Source organism: Monodelphis domestica, chromosome 8, assembly GCF_027887165.1.
Source record: "Monodelphis domestica isolate mMonDom1 chromosome 8, mMonDom1.pri, whole genome shotgun sequence".
NCBI lineage: Eukaryota > Metazoa > Chordata > Mammalia > Didelphimorphia > Didelphidae > Monodelphis > Monodelphis domestica.
In genome coordinates this window covers 176,250,371-176,267,899 of record NC_077234.1, presented here as the reverse complement: position 1 = coordinate 176,267,899, position 17,529 = coordinate 176,250,371, and the positions used below count along the sequence as shown (strand labels likewise).

Below are 17,529 nucleotides of genomic sequence, written 5' to 3'. Positions count from 1 at the left end.
CAGTATAATTTTGTTATATCTTAAAACCAAAACATCTAATAAAATAAATCTTCAGTTGAGTAACAATGGTGAGTAGGAAGACACAAAACCCAAGAAAACCCCAAATGGGGTTCTTAACTCCAACTTTTTCTTGGCAAAGACACTGGAATGGTTTGCCATTTCTTTCTCCAGCTGGTTTTACTGGTAAGGAAATTAAGACAAACATGGTTAAGTGACTTTGCTCAGAATGACCCAGCTCTAATTGTCTTGATGCTAGTTTTGAACTCAGACCTCCTAACTTCAGTCTCAGGCCTATATCCATTGTACTATAGCAGTTTTCCAAGATCTTTTTATGTTTATGAAATAATAACATTCATTTGGCTTTCTATTCTGCAAATCCCAGGGAAAAGACTATTAAGAGTTCACAGTCAAGTTAGCTGGACTTCCCATTTAAAAAGTACTTGGTTAGACTTGCTCTCATCATTTTTACATACTCAGTATCCCAATATTCCAATGCATTTGTAGTTTCAGTGACATGGGTATTTTTTTCCAATGATGCAGATGGGAATAATGCATGCTTATTAATTCTGTCTTATGAGCAGATCCATATCCTTTCCAAGGGCAACTAGGGTGCTACAGTGGATAGAGGGCTGAGCCTGAATTCAGGAAGATGTCAGTTCAAATCTAACTTTAGCCATATAATAGTAATATTTCTCTTGGAAAGTCATTTACTTGCTATCTGCATCACTTTCTTCATCATTAGATGGATAATAGAATTGCTTTGAAGATAAAAATGAGATGACATTGAAAAACTATTATTATTAGCACAATAATAATAATTGCTCTTCATTTACCAAATGTCCAAAAGTTCTTCCTTGTATTCTTTTTATCTCAAAAGGATACCAGTGGAGCATGTGAGTTAATTCAATATAGAAATTATCCCAGATCCATTTCTCTTAAATGGCAACCTCTAGAAAGTAGAGACTATATTAATATGTTTTCCTTTATGTAGCAGAGAATAAAAAATGGGTCTCTGATTTAGAAGAAAACTCAAGACTATCTTCCCTAACTCATTTCTGAAATAAAACTTTCCCTATAAATTTCTTTTTTTTATTTATTTAGAGTATTTTCCCATGGTTACATGATTCATGATTTTTCCTACCCCTCTTCCTTCCTCTCCTCCTGGAGTTGACAAGCAATTCCACTTGGGTTATACATGTATCATTGTTCAAAGCCCATTTCCATGTTGTTCATATTTGTAATAGAGTGATCTTTTAATGCGAAAACCGCAATCATATCCCCATCAAACCATGTGATTGAGCATATGCTTCTCTTCTGCATTTCTACTCCCACAGTTCTTTCTCTGGATGTGGACAGCTTTTTTTCTCATAAGTTGTTGTCCTGGATCATTGTACTGTTACTAGTAGAAAAGTCTATTTCATTTGATTGTGCCACAGTATTTCAGTTTCCATGTACAATGTTCTCCTGGCTCTGCTCATTTCACTCTGCATCATTCCTGGAGGTCTCTTTTCCAGTTAACAAAGAAACCCTCTAGTTCATCATTCTTTTCAGCAAAATAGTATTCCATCACCATCAGATACCATAATTGGTTCAGCCATTTCCCATCAATGGACATCCCTTCACTTTCCAATTTTTTTCCACTACAAAGAGTGCGGCTATAAATAGTTTTGTACAAGTCTTTTCCTTATTGTCTCTTTGGGGTACAAAACCAGAAGTGGTATTGCTGGATCAAAGGGAAGGCATTATTTTAAAGCCCTTTGGGCATAATTTCAAATTGCCCTCCAGAATGGTTGGATTAATTTACAACTCTAACAGCAATGTATTAGTGTCCCAATTTTGCCACATCCCCTCTAACATTTATCACTTTCCTTTGCTGCCATATTTGCTAGGTGTAAGATGGTACCTCAGAGTTGTTTTTATTTGCATTTCTCTAATCATGAGGGATTTAGAACACTTTTTCATGTGATTATTGATGGTTTTGATTTCTTCATCTGAGAACTGCCTTTTCATATCCCTTGACCATTTGTCAATTGGGGATCTCTATAATTTTCTGGAGAAGTGACCATATAACTATTTGAAGAACAATTTTAAAGTGGAACTACCTCCTGAGACATGTTGCTCATTGCATTCTGGGACAGCTATAACTGTTAGGATATTTTTGGTTATGAAGAGCTAAAACTGCCTCTCTACAATATGCATCCATTTCTCCAATTATGTCTTTTTCTACAATTCAATTCCTTTAAATATTTGGAGACAATTGCAATTATTTTTTCCTCCTTCACCCTTCCACTAAGGCATTTTCTCTTTTCTATATGCCCTAAGGCTTAATATCTCAGTTTTTTTGGCTTGATCCCTATGTAGCATGGTGTCCAGATCCCTCACGATTTTGGTCTCCCTCATGTGAATAAGCTCTACTTGTCTTCATCTTTACTAAAATGTCCCGCTCAGCAACAAAGATGCTCTAAATGTCAGGTAACCAAGATAGAGTAAAGAGGACCTACCAAGTCCTATGTACAGGTCTCTATCCTGCTCTTAATTCTGCTTAAGATATAATTAGAATTCTGATAAATATTTATGATGATAAAAACTTTCTTGTTCAGACACCAAATGTTTCCCTCCCTATTTTTAAGTTCTAATAAGTAGTGTGATTATGGGGACAGAAATGTTGTAAATTTGAAAATAGGTGTTAAAAACATCCAAATCATCATTTTTATCCCCTATGGTTGGTTCCATGTAGCTTTCTTTACACACCTTTCAAAATACAAGAGAATAGAACTTTTAGAATAGAGCTTTTGAAAAATAGAGATGTCTAAGCTTTTAACTCAAAGTACAGTATCCTGTTCAATAGACAAAGCATGTCAGCTGATAAAATATAGATGATGGCTTTTTCTCTGGTATGAGATCAGAGTTGAAGAATCTATCTGAGTGTATTTCAAATGCTCTACTTTATAAATGATTAAGTATGTATGAGAGAAAACTGAAACATATTACATTATGCTACTGAACCTTCCAGAGATTAGCAACATATTTAGTCTTGGTTACAATCAGCAGGTTTAAGCAATGCCTACAGGACCACTGTAGAAGAGAAAAAATAAAAAGTGGTGAAAGTAGTAAGGAGTAAATAGAAAAAATGGGAGAGTTAAAAGGATAGATTAAAGGGGAGAGACATACAATAAGGGGAAAAAATAAAAGTAATGGTAAAATAATAAAGAAACAAAAGAAAAAGGAAAGTAAGAAGTTGATAGGGTAGAGAATAGTCAATTGTAGTCAATAAAGGACACTATGTCATTCTTGACCTCTCTGCTACTTCTGATCACCTCTTTCTGTTGAAGCATGAATAAAATAAGGTTAGGGGGTGATAGGATGATATGAGGATGGAATGAAATGGTATTAGTACTGGAAATACAGTCTATAGGAGGACCAGGGTTAGGTTGTCTATTGTTTTAGTTTATTTTAGCTGATGCTTTTCTAGGTGCAGAAGACCCCCTATGTAAACAGTAGAAAGAAACTCAGAATAGAGATCTGGGCTGAGATTTCTTGGAACTGGAAAAGATTTTAGGAGTCATCTAGCCCAGGTCACTTTAAGCAAACAGTCATTTTATTTAAACAGGAAAGACTCCAGTGACAGAAAACTCAATACCTCTAAAGATTCACACTCTATTTCTGAATAATTCTTATAGTTGGTAAATTCCTTCCCTCACAATACCTAGTCAAAACCAGTCTTCCTGTAATTTCTTCGTATTTTCCCTTCTTGGGCTAAAAATTCTCAAATTTGTAGCATGTTTTCAGATATCTCCTCTATCTAGGTCCAGAATCATAATTATATGAAGGTCATAGAAAGTTTTGTCTCATTATACTGACTTCTTGGGGTTTATGGCTTTTAGCTTTATATTCATCGGCTAGCCAAAGATTCTCCCTTTTTGTGACTCCTGAAGGCTGTATCCTGCTCCTGTCACTTTCCATTCCCCACAGAATTAGAGGGCCATCACTCCCCACAAAAGAATCTAAATTTTCAAGAATTACACATTGTAACTCTAGTTAATGATTGTAATTCTACTACTGGTTTCTGAAAAAAAAAAAAGTAGTTTTCTGTGCTATTGTCATCTTAGAAATCTCCTTTTAGGTCTGAATTGATCTTTGAAAATTATATCACAGTCAGTTCTCTGACACTGTACAGAATCTGTGTGCTAGCCCAGAGAACTTTCTTTTAATCTTGTAGCATGTTTTCCAATTGAACAAGACAGCAGTAGAGAGGAAAGCAGCAAAATCCAATCAGGTGGGGTTGACAGTGGCCCACTAAAGGTGTTAAAGATAAGTAGGTCCCATTCTGAAGACTGAAGTATTGTTAAAGAACAAAATGCCCTTGGAAGGGCTTGGGGGAATAGTGCTAAGTGGAGGGATGAACATATGTCAGGAATTCCCTATCCAATGTCCCCATATCTCTTGTCATGATTACTGGTATAGGAGTCGTGTGTGTGTGTGTGTGTGTGTGTGTGTGTGTGTGTGTGTGTGTGTGTGTTTTCTAAAATACTTTTTGGGGCGAGAGATATTCCTTTAAAAATATTCTGGAAAGATCTTAATTCTTGTCAAATGTGCCCAGACTGAGAAAATTTTATTACATAATAGAAAAGCTTTTTTAAAAAGAAAATCTTTTTGCTTCTTTCCTCCATCCTGGAGATGTTTCTGTTATTATACTTTGTATTTAAAATTATTATTGCTGGGTTTACTACATACATGATCCATGAATTCTAGTCCTTTCCAGACTCAGCAAATCCATTGCTCCCTGCTTTGAGATGTTGAACTATCACATAATGTGCCTGTTTAGAGTTCTTTGTTTTCATTGTTTTTCCATATTTATTCAAAACCCAAGTTCTAATTATTCCTGCAGTAGTCACCCCCTTCAAACTGCTCTCCTGTGATATGGAACACACAAGATGAAATATCAGTAAAATAGCTCAGCTTCTTGCAGGAAGTGGGCAATGGAATAACTTTCTGAATATTATATTTATTTAGGTTTATCTTTGTAAGAATCATAAGGGATTAATTAATTCATAGTGTGGAATAGTGGAAAGAATGTTAAATTTAGGACTTTTCATTAAAAATCTGGAAGAATACACTAAAAATCATAGGAATGTAGACTTAGAGCTATCTATGATAGAATTTAGATTTCATCTAGCCCCATCTTCTCATTTTATAAAGGAGGAAACTAAGGCTCAGGAAGTTAAGTGACTTGCCCAAGGTCCCATAGGTGATAAGTACCACCAAAGGGGGATTTTATATCTGTCTTTGACTCTGGAGTAGGTACTACTTTTTTTTTTTAAACCCTTACCTTCCTTCCGTCTTGGAGTCAATAATGTGTATTGGCTCCAAGGCAGAAGAGTGGTAAGGGCTAGGCAATGGGGGTCAAGTGATTTGCCCAGGATCACATGGCTAGGAAGTGTCTGAGGCCAGATTTGAACCTAGGACCTCCCATCTCTAGACCTGGCTCTCAATCCACTGAGCTACCCAGCTGCCCCCTGTAGGTACTACTTTTTCCATACTATCTTAAGCCTTAGTTTTGTTCTCTTTTTAATGAAGGAATGAACTAAATTGACCCTAAAGTATCTTATCACCAAAGCTGAGATTCCATGTTAGCAATGACTTTAGAAGGAATTTAATCTACCCCCTTCCTTTTATAGATGAGGATTATAAGATCATAGATTTAGAACTGGAAGGGACCTCAAAGATCCTAGCCCAACATCTTCATTTTACAGATGTGAAAACTAAAGCAAATTGAAGTTAAATAACTCATTCACTTCATTCATATGGCTAGTGTCTGGGGTTAGAGAAATCTGACTTTCTCAAAGTCACGGAGGCAATAAATACAAGAGCTGAAATCTGAACTGACTTCATGTAGCTCTAAATCCAGAATTCTTCACAATAGAACATTTCTTCTCACTTTACCACACCTCCTTTAGAAAATTCAAATTCATAAGGTTTGAAGATTGCCCAAGATGATATTTAATTATTCACTTAGGCAGCTGGAAGTCATCTATAGTCTGCATAAAATATAATACCTGCTTTCCTCTATGCATTTAACCAGAAATAGAGTGTCATGTTTATATTTGGGTTCTTGGTATAGAGATGCAAAAATATTGGATATTTTCTTTTATTAGTTAACTAATCAATATATACAAATTCATATAGTATTAGCTGATGGATATATTATATAAAGAAAAGTTGACTTTAGAGAGGGATGTGATGATGAGTATTTTATTCAGAAGGCTATCTGAAAGAGTACAGTTTGATCTATAGCTACACATATTTTGTATTAATGGACAATTTGAGGAGATGAAAGATGATGCAGTTTCCTATTTCTCCATTTCTATTTATCTAACTAAGATAGATAAGGCAAGTAGTAATGGGAATATAGGTATATGTATGTAAAATGAATGTAAACTGTAGGTATATACACACATGCTTTTGTTTTATGTTACATGCATTTTTAAATATGTCCCTCCCCACAATCATTACCCAGCAAGTCTTGCTTTGTGGATTTTTTTTTTGACTGAACAAAAAAAAGGGCTTTGGTGAAACATTTTCCACTTGTGCCATCAGCAAACAGGAATAATTTTGTCTTTTTTTTGGCCAAAATTTAGTCATTTAATATTTCTGTCTTGTTTCATTGCTAGTATTTTAGAATTATTCTAAATGATAATAGTAGGAAAAGAAATCCTTGTGTATCTCCAATTTCCATTTGGAAAGTTTCCAGAACTTCTCCTTTACAAATATTACTAGGTTTTGCTTTTAGATTCTCACTTCTTATATTAAATTAACTTTTCTAAGTCATTGTCTTGCATGGTCTGTAGCATAAATGAACACTATGCTTTATCAAGGTCTTCTTATTCTTATATCTGGTAATCACTTGATTTGAGTTTTTAAAAATATGATTAATTAGGTTAATTATTTTCCTAATGTTAAATCTTCCTTGAATCCTTCATAAAAATCTAAACTGAATATAGTGAACACTTCTGAAAATATTGTGACAGGGTTTATTTTGCTGGGATTTTAATTAATATGTTATTTTAATATTCATTAGTTATATTGTTTGCTTTTCCATTTATGGCTTAGCTATCCAAAATATACTTCTTGAACAAAATAAGTTTGAAAGAGGGATTTTTTTCTCAATTTCTGACAAATATCTGTTGCAATTAGTTGCTCTATAAATGTTAATAAAATATACCAACTAAAGCAGCAGTCCTCTACCGCCCACTCCATAGTACTTAATTTATGCCTTGTATAATTTCAGTTTTCAAGATCAAGCTATTTAAATTCTCAATTTTATGTTATGTTATATTAGATAGCTTATATTTTTGTAATTAATCATCTAAATATTTTCCTTAAATTCTCAGTTTTGGTATTATGTATTGGTTTTTAACTTTTATTTCTTCTCTGTTTTAATTTCGCCTTGCTTATTTTTCATTTTGGTAATTTAATTTCCTTTACTTTATTCTTGTTCTTCTCCTTTCTTCATAAATGTTAATTGGATGATTGAAGATTAGATTCAGCTTAGTGTTTCAATTTGAAGTCCTCTGCTTTTTTAGAATATTAAATCCCATTCTTTTCTCCAATTTATTGGGACCATGTAAGAATTTTGGCAAGTGCAAATAAGTATTTCTTAATAACTAAACTTCTTTCTCTTGGCTGTTTGCTATTTATCATAGGTCATAAAATCACTAGATTACATAGATTTATATATGCAAATTATATTTGAGGTCAGAAGTCCTACCACTTTATTTTACAATTTAAAAATAAAATGAGACCCAATGAATTGAAGTCATTTGTTCAGGGTCCCAGAGGGAACAGTAGCAGACAAAGAATAATCCACTCATGTCTTCTTGCTCCAAATAGATCCTATTTTCCATTACAGTATAATATTTTGAAATTTAACTACTTAATTATTAGAGTTTAGAGTTTAAGATTTGTTGTTTTTCCTGGCAGACACTTTGGATTTGCTTGATGAATGTTCTGTTGTATTAAAAAGTGTGGGGGAATTTTATTGTATTATTTCTTCTAGTGTGGTATCCAGGTTATGGTCATCATTTTAATCATTTATCATGTTTTTCTTAAAGACAACTGATTCTTTAAATATATCATCATAGTTTTCAAAAAGAGTTGTGCTGGCTTATATAGAATTCCTGCATTCTTTTAAAGTTATTGCCTTTTACTTCGCATCTGCCAAATTTTCTTCCATTTCTGTCTCTTACCTGTTTCTGTTTTAGAACCTCTACTTCCTTTCTGAGATTTTTAATTTTGTCTTACTTCTGTATCCTACTGTTATTCTTCTTTACTTCTGTATTAAGTATGTTAATTTATGATCTAAAAGAATTTCCAAAATCTTTCTTGAAAATTTTTCTTCTCTTTTGAACCCTTCTGGAGATTTTGGACTTTGTTCTATGATCTTTGGGTAATCAGTAAATTTTTTTTTGATTCAAGATATTTGTCTTATTTTCTTTCAAGCATTATAGTTGTACATAATGTCATAGTTTCTTTGATTTTTAAAATTATTTTTCTTTTCTTGTGAGACTCTCTGTTCATCTATCTTATTTTGGGCTGTTATTATTCAAGCTTTCTCATTTGGATTGCATGTCATTTGGCCTCTGCCTTGTATTTCCAATATTGTGTGAGTAATATTCTTCTTTCGGTTACTCCCTATTTTCCTATTGGAAAGATTTTCCCAGTGGCTGGACCTCTACAACCTTCTTGAGTAGGGAAAGTAGGGTGCTTGAGTTTCACTGTGCTCCTTGCCGAGCGTAGACTCCAGGAAGAGAAAATTATTCCCAGTTGTATTGCCCACCCTTTCCTTTTATGTGTAAGCTTTCCCCTTATTCATCTCTATGTTGCCCATATCTTCTGCCCTCCCTTCTCCCCCATGCCTTCTAATTGCTTTTCCCTTTTCCTTCATGTGGTCAAGCAAAATCAATATCTACCTTTTATAATGAGACATATGAGTAGTGACTATCAGGTTGGGCACCTGACTGGCACCCGCACAGGTAGACTTTGAAAGATTGCATTTGTGGCCAAGGCTTGATATTGGCTGGAGGCCAGGGTGGTCCAGTAGGAACTTTACGTTTAGAAGTTCTCTAGAGTTTCCTGGTTCTATTGCCTTGTGTCATTTTTATGAATTCAGCTTTAGTACTCTATACCTGGAGAATAATTCTCTCCATGGAAAACAACTGCTCGTTTGCCTTGCTCATCATAGGAGCTCTACTGTGTATTTCGCCCACAGTGTCACTGGCTGGCTGAGCTGTGGATCGGCATCAGGACAGCTAGAGAGGGTTTAAGTTGGTTCATATCTTGGGCCAGCTGGTCTGATGCCATTTGACAGCTCAGCCAGTCAGGTAGGAGATGCAGGAATGCTGAAGGATGCCGGCAAGTGCCCTCTGCTGTTTCAACACCATAAGAAAATCCTGAGCAGCAGTCTGTGGATGCAAAGTGTGCGATGCTGCTATATGAAACGCCGCACACTACTGAATCCTCAGACTGCTACTCAGTGTCTCCTTCAGCACTTTACAAGTAAATTAGGGCAGGGGGAAGAAAGACAGCATGACTTCCTGCTGCTGCCCAGCAATCCCCAAAGGGGCCAGTGCCTTCAACTGTCCCTGTGTGGTTACGGTTATGGTCTTGGTTTGGTTAGGCTTTTGAAGGAAGTGAAAAATAACTAACTTTTCTTATATCTTGTATTCATTATGATTCTGGCACCTTTCTGGTATTCTCAGGAGCACCTTGAAGGTGGCACATGTGGGACTAGGATACTGTCTATATATATCTTCTCTTCTTTACAGAACAGAAGAAGCTGGTCAAAAATGAAATGAATGCATTGGTAAATAGAAGCACTGTTCATCTGCAAATATGTCCTTGCTGGTGAATTTTTTCATTGTGGAGAGACAAAAAGATAGACACAGATACACAGAGAAATAGTCACAGATAAAATAAAGAAAAAGAGAGAGAGGCAGAGATACAGCAGGGAAGGAGAGACAGAGAGAAAGGGATAAAGGAAAAAAGGGGAAGAGTTTGGGGGGAGAGGGAAGAAAAAAAATTCACAATTAAGTATATCTTTGTACTTTCCCATAATGTGGTTCACTCCTTTATAGCTAATGCTCCCTCAAAATACAATAAAAATAACCTTATCTTTATCTGAAGACAAAATTCATTATAAAAGTACAGACAGCAAATAAGCAAGATACAAGAGTAATAAGGGATGTCAGTTTGGCAGGCAGAGGAAGGAGAGGAAGTAGAAAGGGGATAAATTCACCCAATCCCAGTATGTGGCAGCAAATTCTAGGCAGTCAGGCCTTTCCCACATTAGTAGACAAGACAAGGCTCCACTTTGCATGATTAAACCCTTCCCTTGCAACAAGCTCACCCTTGGTACTGCAACATATCTAAATACCCTCTGACCTCCTTTCCCTCTTTGTGGGTCAAAAGTTCCCCAACATTTTCCATTACATTGAGCTTTTCCCGCACAATTATCCTTGATTCTTGTCTTCCATCTGGGCAAAGCTACACTCTCTTTGTCAATAACGGGATGCACTTGTTATAAACCCTCTAAAAGTTAGGTTAAAGTTTGAATTTAGGAAGAAAACATTTTAAGTGTCGTTTAACATTAAATAGTTCTTAATTTTGACACTGTAGTTTCCTAAGAAAATTTTCACAGTAAAGAAAGGATCCATGATCGAACTCAAATTTGAAGCTTACAAAATATATCTATTTTATATGACCTAATGACAGAATGCATTCAGATTTTCAAAACTGAAATGTGTGGCTTGCCATTAATGTTAACAGGAAGACTTTTTTCTTGGTATTCGTAAGTGGCTAGGTAGTTATGCTGGAGTCATTTATTTTGTTTTCTTTTTCTCTTAGATGTATTACTCTAGTAGACTTCTCAGATTACAGAAAGTTCATTGTGCTGTTTTGTTTTGTTTTTCTCATTCGGTTTTGATTAAGAGAGAACCCTTCTGTTCATATCATTACTGAGTGATAAGAATGAGAAGATATGTTATGAAACCACTGTGTCCTTTAGAGGGGATGCTTTCCAGGAATTGCCTGGCAATCAGAATCTCCAGCAAAACAGGGTCTGGTTTAACATATGACCATGTAAACTTGGGAGTTGAAGAAGCCAGCTGAATATCTCTATTGCTCTGGTCACAATTCATTTCCAAGAATTTATTTGTTCCTGTAATATCATTTTCCCTTTCATTTGAATTTATTAGAATTTATTTTAGGAGACAGCTGGGTGGCTCAGTGGATTGAGAGCCAGGCCTAGATGGGAGGTCCTAGGTTCAAATCTGGCCTCAGACACTTCCCATCTATGTGACCGTGGTCAAGTCACTTAACCCCCATTGCCTAGACCTTACCTCTCTTCAGCCTTGGAACCAATACACAGTATGGACTGTAAGACAGAAGGTAAGGGTTTAAAAAGAAGAATTTGTTTAAAATCATAATTGAAGTGAAAAAAACACGAGAATTTACAAATGTAATTTCTTTCCTTTTTAAGACTTATAATAGTAATAATATCTAATATTTATATAGCACTTTATGGTCTATAAAACATTTTACAATTATCTCATTTTATCCTCATGGTAATGTTGGTAGACATGTGCTTTTATTAACCCCATTTTACAAGGAAACAGGTAGACAGAGGTCAAATGACTTCCATAGCCACACAGCTAATAACTATCTTAGAAAGGATTTGAACTTTCAGGTCAAATTGATTAACTTCAGCTCCAAATATCAACTTAAACCACTAGCTTCCTTAAGAAAGGAAAATGTATTCTGTATTTGACTCATTTGAAAGTTAAATTGTTTTTGTATTTTTCAGTACAGGGACTAGAACATTAATTTATTTGTATCATATGATTGAAGGTAAATTTTCCTTCTTTTTTCCCTTCTTTAGATCCTTTTGCTAACTAATTCTCCAAGAAAAGGCACTGTTCACTTAAAATAATAACAAATATATAAAGGTTTAAATAATAATTAAAATGTTAGAACATTTTGTGAGAGTATTATGCAAAGAGAATTGGGTATGAAATTAAACGAATCAAGTCTAAGAAATTCTGCCACTTAACTAGCTGTATGAATTTGGGCAAGTCATTGAGACTACCCTCCCTTGTTTCCATGTATTTTTTCTCAATTCTAAGGTTTCATAAAATCTAACTGTGATTAAAAAAAAAAAAAACATTTGCAAGAGGACAATTTAACTGAGTCTCTTTCTTTGCATCAGTTGCAAAAATAAATTGTTTACTATCTTAGAGTGAAAATCAGAAGTTTGGTGAGAGAAAGTATACATCTTTTCAACTCTTCCCAATTAAGGACTTAATAATGTTGCTTCAAAATTGATTTGAAATAAGCTCCTAGAAGAGAAGAGAGATGTATTAAATATAAGAACAAGTATTGTATTCCTCAATTTAAAATCAAGTTACTTTTTGGTTATACATTATTTTAGATCATTAATGGCTATTTCATTTCCTAACAATTCAGATACTTTGCATTATCTGTTTGTCAAAATGTTTTCCAGACAGTATTCTTACAGAACCCTTTCAATCTTCTGTGTTTATATCATCAACAAAGAGAGAGAGAGAGAGAGAGAGAGATCCTCCTTGAATTTTTTGGATGATACATGTCTTAATTTTTATATATATTTTTTCCAAATTACATGTAGTTTAAAATTTAATAAAAATTTCCGGACATTTTGAGTTCCATGTTTTCTCCTTCCTTCCCACTCCTCCCTTCTCCTTAAGAGAGTAGGTAATATGATCTAGGTTATACATGTACTAGCATATCACATATAATTCCATGTTCATCATATTGTCAAAGATATATACGATTTATATTGGGAAAAAATCTGTGATGTACATTAAGTGAAAAATTGTATGCTTCAGTCTCCTATCAAACTCCATCAGCTCTTTCTATGGCTGTAGATATCCTTTTAAGTCACAAGTCCTAATCTTACTTGATTTTACATTTTCTTCATTTGTGTTTATGTCATTAGAATTTCATTCTGGAAATCATCTCATCCCTCAATACTGATTTCCCATAGAGAATTTGTTTGCGTTGTTTCCATACTTATTTTTACTGAATTCTGAAATCTACATTCCCCAATTTTATACCCAAAGTTGGTTTTTCCTTTATTATTTAGTATGAATATTTCTTTCCAAGGTTCAGAAAATTCATACTTTAGCAACCAGTTCTTCCATATTGGGGACAATTAAATCCATAAATAGTTGCCTAAATTAATCTCCTTGTATTAAAATTTCTAGTGATTGAAATAGTCCTTTTGTTAGTAAGGTTTTACATGAAAGATTTTAATGCTACAAGAGTTCAACATTTTATATTTATGTTCATTTTCTTTTATTCTGTGAACATATGGTGCAAAAGTTTTTCAATTTATTAGCAAATTAATTAGAAAAATACATGCATATACAATTCAACTCATTTCAAGGATCTTCATCCTTCTGGAAATCACTAGTTTATCTCCATAAGAGCCCAAGTTGACCTTAAAATAATTCAGAATTAGAGGCAACAGAAGGGTTGATGGAATGATGAAAGCAAATCTTTAATCTACAGTTTACTAATAAAAATGTGACAAATTAGTCATTATCGTATTTATGGTTTTAAATTGTCTATGCTTTTATTCTTAAATTCTGAAATACAAGACTTTGTTTATAGGTTGCACACTTCTTCTATGCCTTCTTTTCTGTTCTAATTTTGTCGTTTTTTTAATACCAAAAAAATTCTGAAATTTCAGGATTGCCAAAGATTAAAAAAAAAAATAGAAATACACAATTGGAGAGAGATAGGGGCTTGGGTTGAATAGGTAAGCTTATTTTGTTTGTTTAATGCACATTGAAAAATATTACCAAGGCAACTAAATGGTACAGTGGACAACAAGCTGATTTCAGGGTCAGATAGACCTTAGTTTAAATCCAGTCAGAGAAACTGTATGACCTTGGGCAAATTATTTAAATTCTATTTGCCTGTTTCCTCAACTATAAAATGGGAAGAATCCAACGAGATAATACTTATAAAGGTTTAGCACAGTTCCTGGCACATAATAGGTTCTGCGTAATTTTAGCTATTATTATTTTTATTACTGCCTAAAAATACTTTTAACTCTTTGCACTCTCGTTCATTTCTTTGTCCATGGGGAATATTTCAAAGTCCTGTTTCTTAAGGACCATTCTATATAACTGTCTCTTCTGGGCATAATTTCTTCTAGCTTTATACTTTCTTGTTTTTATAATCAGTACAAGAATGGACTAGAATTCAGACATCTAACCCCAAATAAAATTAGGAAGAAATAAGTCATTTCATTTGCATAATATTATTTTTACATAACACCTTGAGAGTTTGGGAGATTTTTGTACTATGTTGTTATAGCATGAATATTGTAGACATTTAAATGCATCAATGCCTTTTTATTTCATAAGTTAATGACCTAGAAATATCACAAATAATTATATAGCAAGTTAGTAATGAATGATATTTTTGTTATGGCCATGGAGAATGCAATTACATTCTAGTATTATAAAGGCCACGGTGAACAAGCAACACATATCATTTGGTAGTTTTTTTGTGATCAGAAGTTTTTTCATCTTTGAACTCAGAGACATTGCCTTAATGCATAGGTAAACATTAATCTCAAATTTTCAGGAAAATACTTTTAATTCACTTAAGTATAAATAAATAGTACAGTACACAATCAAATTGAACAGCCAATTGAAATCCAGCCTACTTGTACTTTAAAAAAGAGAAACATATAATAAATAGCTCACCTTTTATCTAGGACATGTCTTCTTTTTTTTAAAAAAATATTTAATTAATTTAGAATATTTTTTCCAGCTGTGAGACCCTGTGCAAGTCACTTGACCCCCAGTGCCTAGCCCTTACCACTCTTCTGCCTTGGAGCCAATATACAGTATTGACTCCAAGACGGAAGGTAAGGGTTAAAAAAAAAAGAATATTTTTCCATGGTTACATGATTCATATTCTTTCTCTCCCCTCTTCCCTCCTCGCTCCTGATGTTGGCAAGCAATTCCACTGGGTTATACATATATCACTGTTCAAAAACAATTTCCATATTATTAATATTTGCAACAGATTGATCATTTAAAGTCAACATCCCCAATCATATGCCCATCAAAATGTGATCAATCATGTGTTTTTCTTCTGTGTTTCTGTTTCCACAGTTTATTCTCTGGATGTGAATAATGTTCTTTCTCATAAGTCCCTCAGAATTGGCCTGGATCATTGCATTGTCCCTAGTGGAGGAGTCTATTACATTCGATTGTACCACAGTGTATCAGTCTGTGTACAATGTTCTCCTGGTTCTGCTCCTCTCACTCTGCATCACTTCCTGGAGGTTGTTCCAGTCTCCTTGGAATTCCTCCACTTTATTATTCCTTTGAGCACAGTAGTTTTCCATCACCAACATATACCACAATTTGTTCAGCCATTCCCCAACTGAAGGACATCCCCTCATTTTCCAATTTTTGGCCACCACAAAGAGCACAGCTATGAATATTCTTGAAGGTCTTTTTCCTTATTATCTCTTTGGGGTACAAACCCAGCAGTGCTATGGCTGGATCAAAGGGCAGACAGTCTTTTATCGTTCTTTCGGCATAGTTCCAGATTATCCTCTAGAGTGGTTGGATTAATTCACAACTCCACCAGCAAAGCCTTAGTGTTAGGGCGTGTCTTCTTGAGTCATTTGTTTTAGGCTTACTTAAGAATTGTCATCTTTATCGGAGAATTCATCACCCATTAGCCAAACTGCTGGTCTTTAACTTTTTCATCCAAGACTACTAGATAATATTTTGACTACATTAGAATACTTTCTAGCTTGGAGGCAGGGACCATAGTACAATAGAAGGAACCCTGGATTTGAAGCCTGGAAAACTGAGTTCACGTCTTCATTTCGTCCATTTACTACTACCTTTGACTTTCCTCCTCCGTAAAATCAGAAGCATGGACTATGATAGCCCAGCAATAGATCTATAATCCTAGGTATAATCTACCAGATCTTATACCTCCAGAGTCTTGTGTCCCAGCACACTAGGTCACTAACACTACACCACAATGAAACATCGGAGTGGGCAGAATAGACATTCCTAGAGGCAGCCACGGGATGAGAGAACCTTCAGAATAATGTACAATTCATAAAAGAAGGCTTCTTAGAAATGAATTGTGAAGTAGGAAAGAAAAGATACTCTAGGTTCATGGTGTTTTAGTATACGTTTAACTACTGGCTCATTTGGCATGACAGCTTTAAATTTAATCTGCATTGTTATTTTTATATTTTGTTATTGTGTTACTATTTAATTATATTATTTAATCTGCATTTTCCAAATGACTTCCTTAGTACAATTAATAAATTATACCCTAATTTTGAGCATTTGACTATTTCTAAGATGTAATTGCTCACAATGGAATTTGAAGAGAAGTTTCTTGGGAGCTTTTGCCAGCTGGCACCAAAACATCTCTGTTCTATGTGGACAAAACCTTGGGAATGGGTCTCCGGAGTCACTTGTGAGGAAAACCATAAGATGATAAAGTTTTAAGATGATTAGTAGAGCCCCTTGGGCAAAACATGAACTTCTAAATTCTGTATTAAATTTGATGACTACTTTGAGGTCAACTTTATGCAATCGATTTCATTTCGTTTCCTTCCCTTCAGCCGCAGAGCCTGCTTAACCCCAGTAATCCAAGGGCCTCATGTGCCTTTGGAGACCAGTGGGAAGGGGGAAGAAGGAAAACAATAAATTGCCATTTAAGCATTGTAGAAACATAGACATTCAAGATGATTTTCAGAAACTAATGGGGAGTTACTATAGCAATAACAAAATAGAGTCCTGGTTTGGGAATAGGACATTTGGAAGCATTGTTATTTGTTTTAGGCAGTCTCCATGGTGATAAGAGAAGCTATAATTAATTAACAGCCTACTACTATGGTTATTTCTGGGTTGTCAATCACCAGAACATGAAGTGTTTTTTGAGGTACAAGTGTAAGGGACCTCTCAGAGGCTGTTTGTAAGGAAGGTCCAAGGTGCCTGTTAAGAAAAAATACTTCTCCTTCTCACAATAGCTCCTTAATGTACATTTAAAAAGGAATAACTAATCTGTTTAAACATAGACAAAGGGGAACTTTTAACCATGCTTTATTGACTCAAAGAAGTGCTCATTACCTTGTTCATCGTGCTACCTAAGAAGAATGGTTCTCCCAAATAATAGTAATCTTAACTTTTTGTCCAAAACATTCTCTTGAGTTAACCCTGTGCACAATCTTGGGATTATAGGACAAAAGATTTAGAGATGGAAGGGATGTCAAAGGTCATGTAGTTCAACTCTTGTATTTTTACAGATGTGAAAACTGAATTTCTGAAAGGAGTGACATTTGCTCCTCTGACATAATAGCAATAATAATAATAATAAATAATAATAATAGAACAGGCAGCAGATCAGTCATTTTCAGGACTGTCCAACTCTTTGTGA

At 34.6% G+C, this 17,529-nt stretch overlaps 1 protein-coding gene, 1 long non-coding RNA gene and 2 other non-coding genes across 4 annotated transcripts in view; all 4 read left to right on the top strand.

The window, feature by feature from the left end:
• Positions 1-17,529, top strand: part of NALF1 (NALCN channel auxiliary factor 1) — a 731,256-nt gene that overhangs the window by 489,133 nt on the left and 224,594 nt on the right. The window lies entirely within an intron of this gene.
• The window catches only part of LOC130455893 (uncharacterized), a 230,490-nt gene that overhangs the window by 138,793 nt on the left and 74,168 nt on the right, over positions 1-17,529 (top strand). The window lies entirely within an intron of this gene.
• Positions 9,285-9,371, top strand: MIR7335 (microRNA mir-7335). The gene has a single exon (NR_127554.1). It is a non-coding gene; the product is annotated as a microRNA mir-7335 (primary transcript).
• Positions 9,463-9,522, top strand: MIR7336 (microRNA mir-7336). The gene has a single exon (NR_127555.1). It is a non-coding gene; the product is annotated as a microRNA mir-7336 (primary transcript).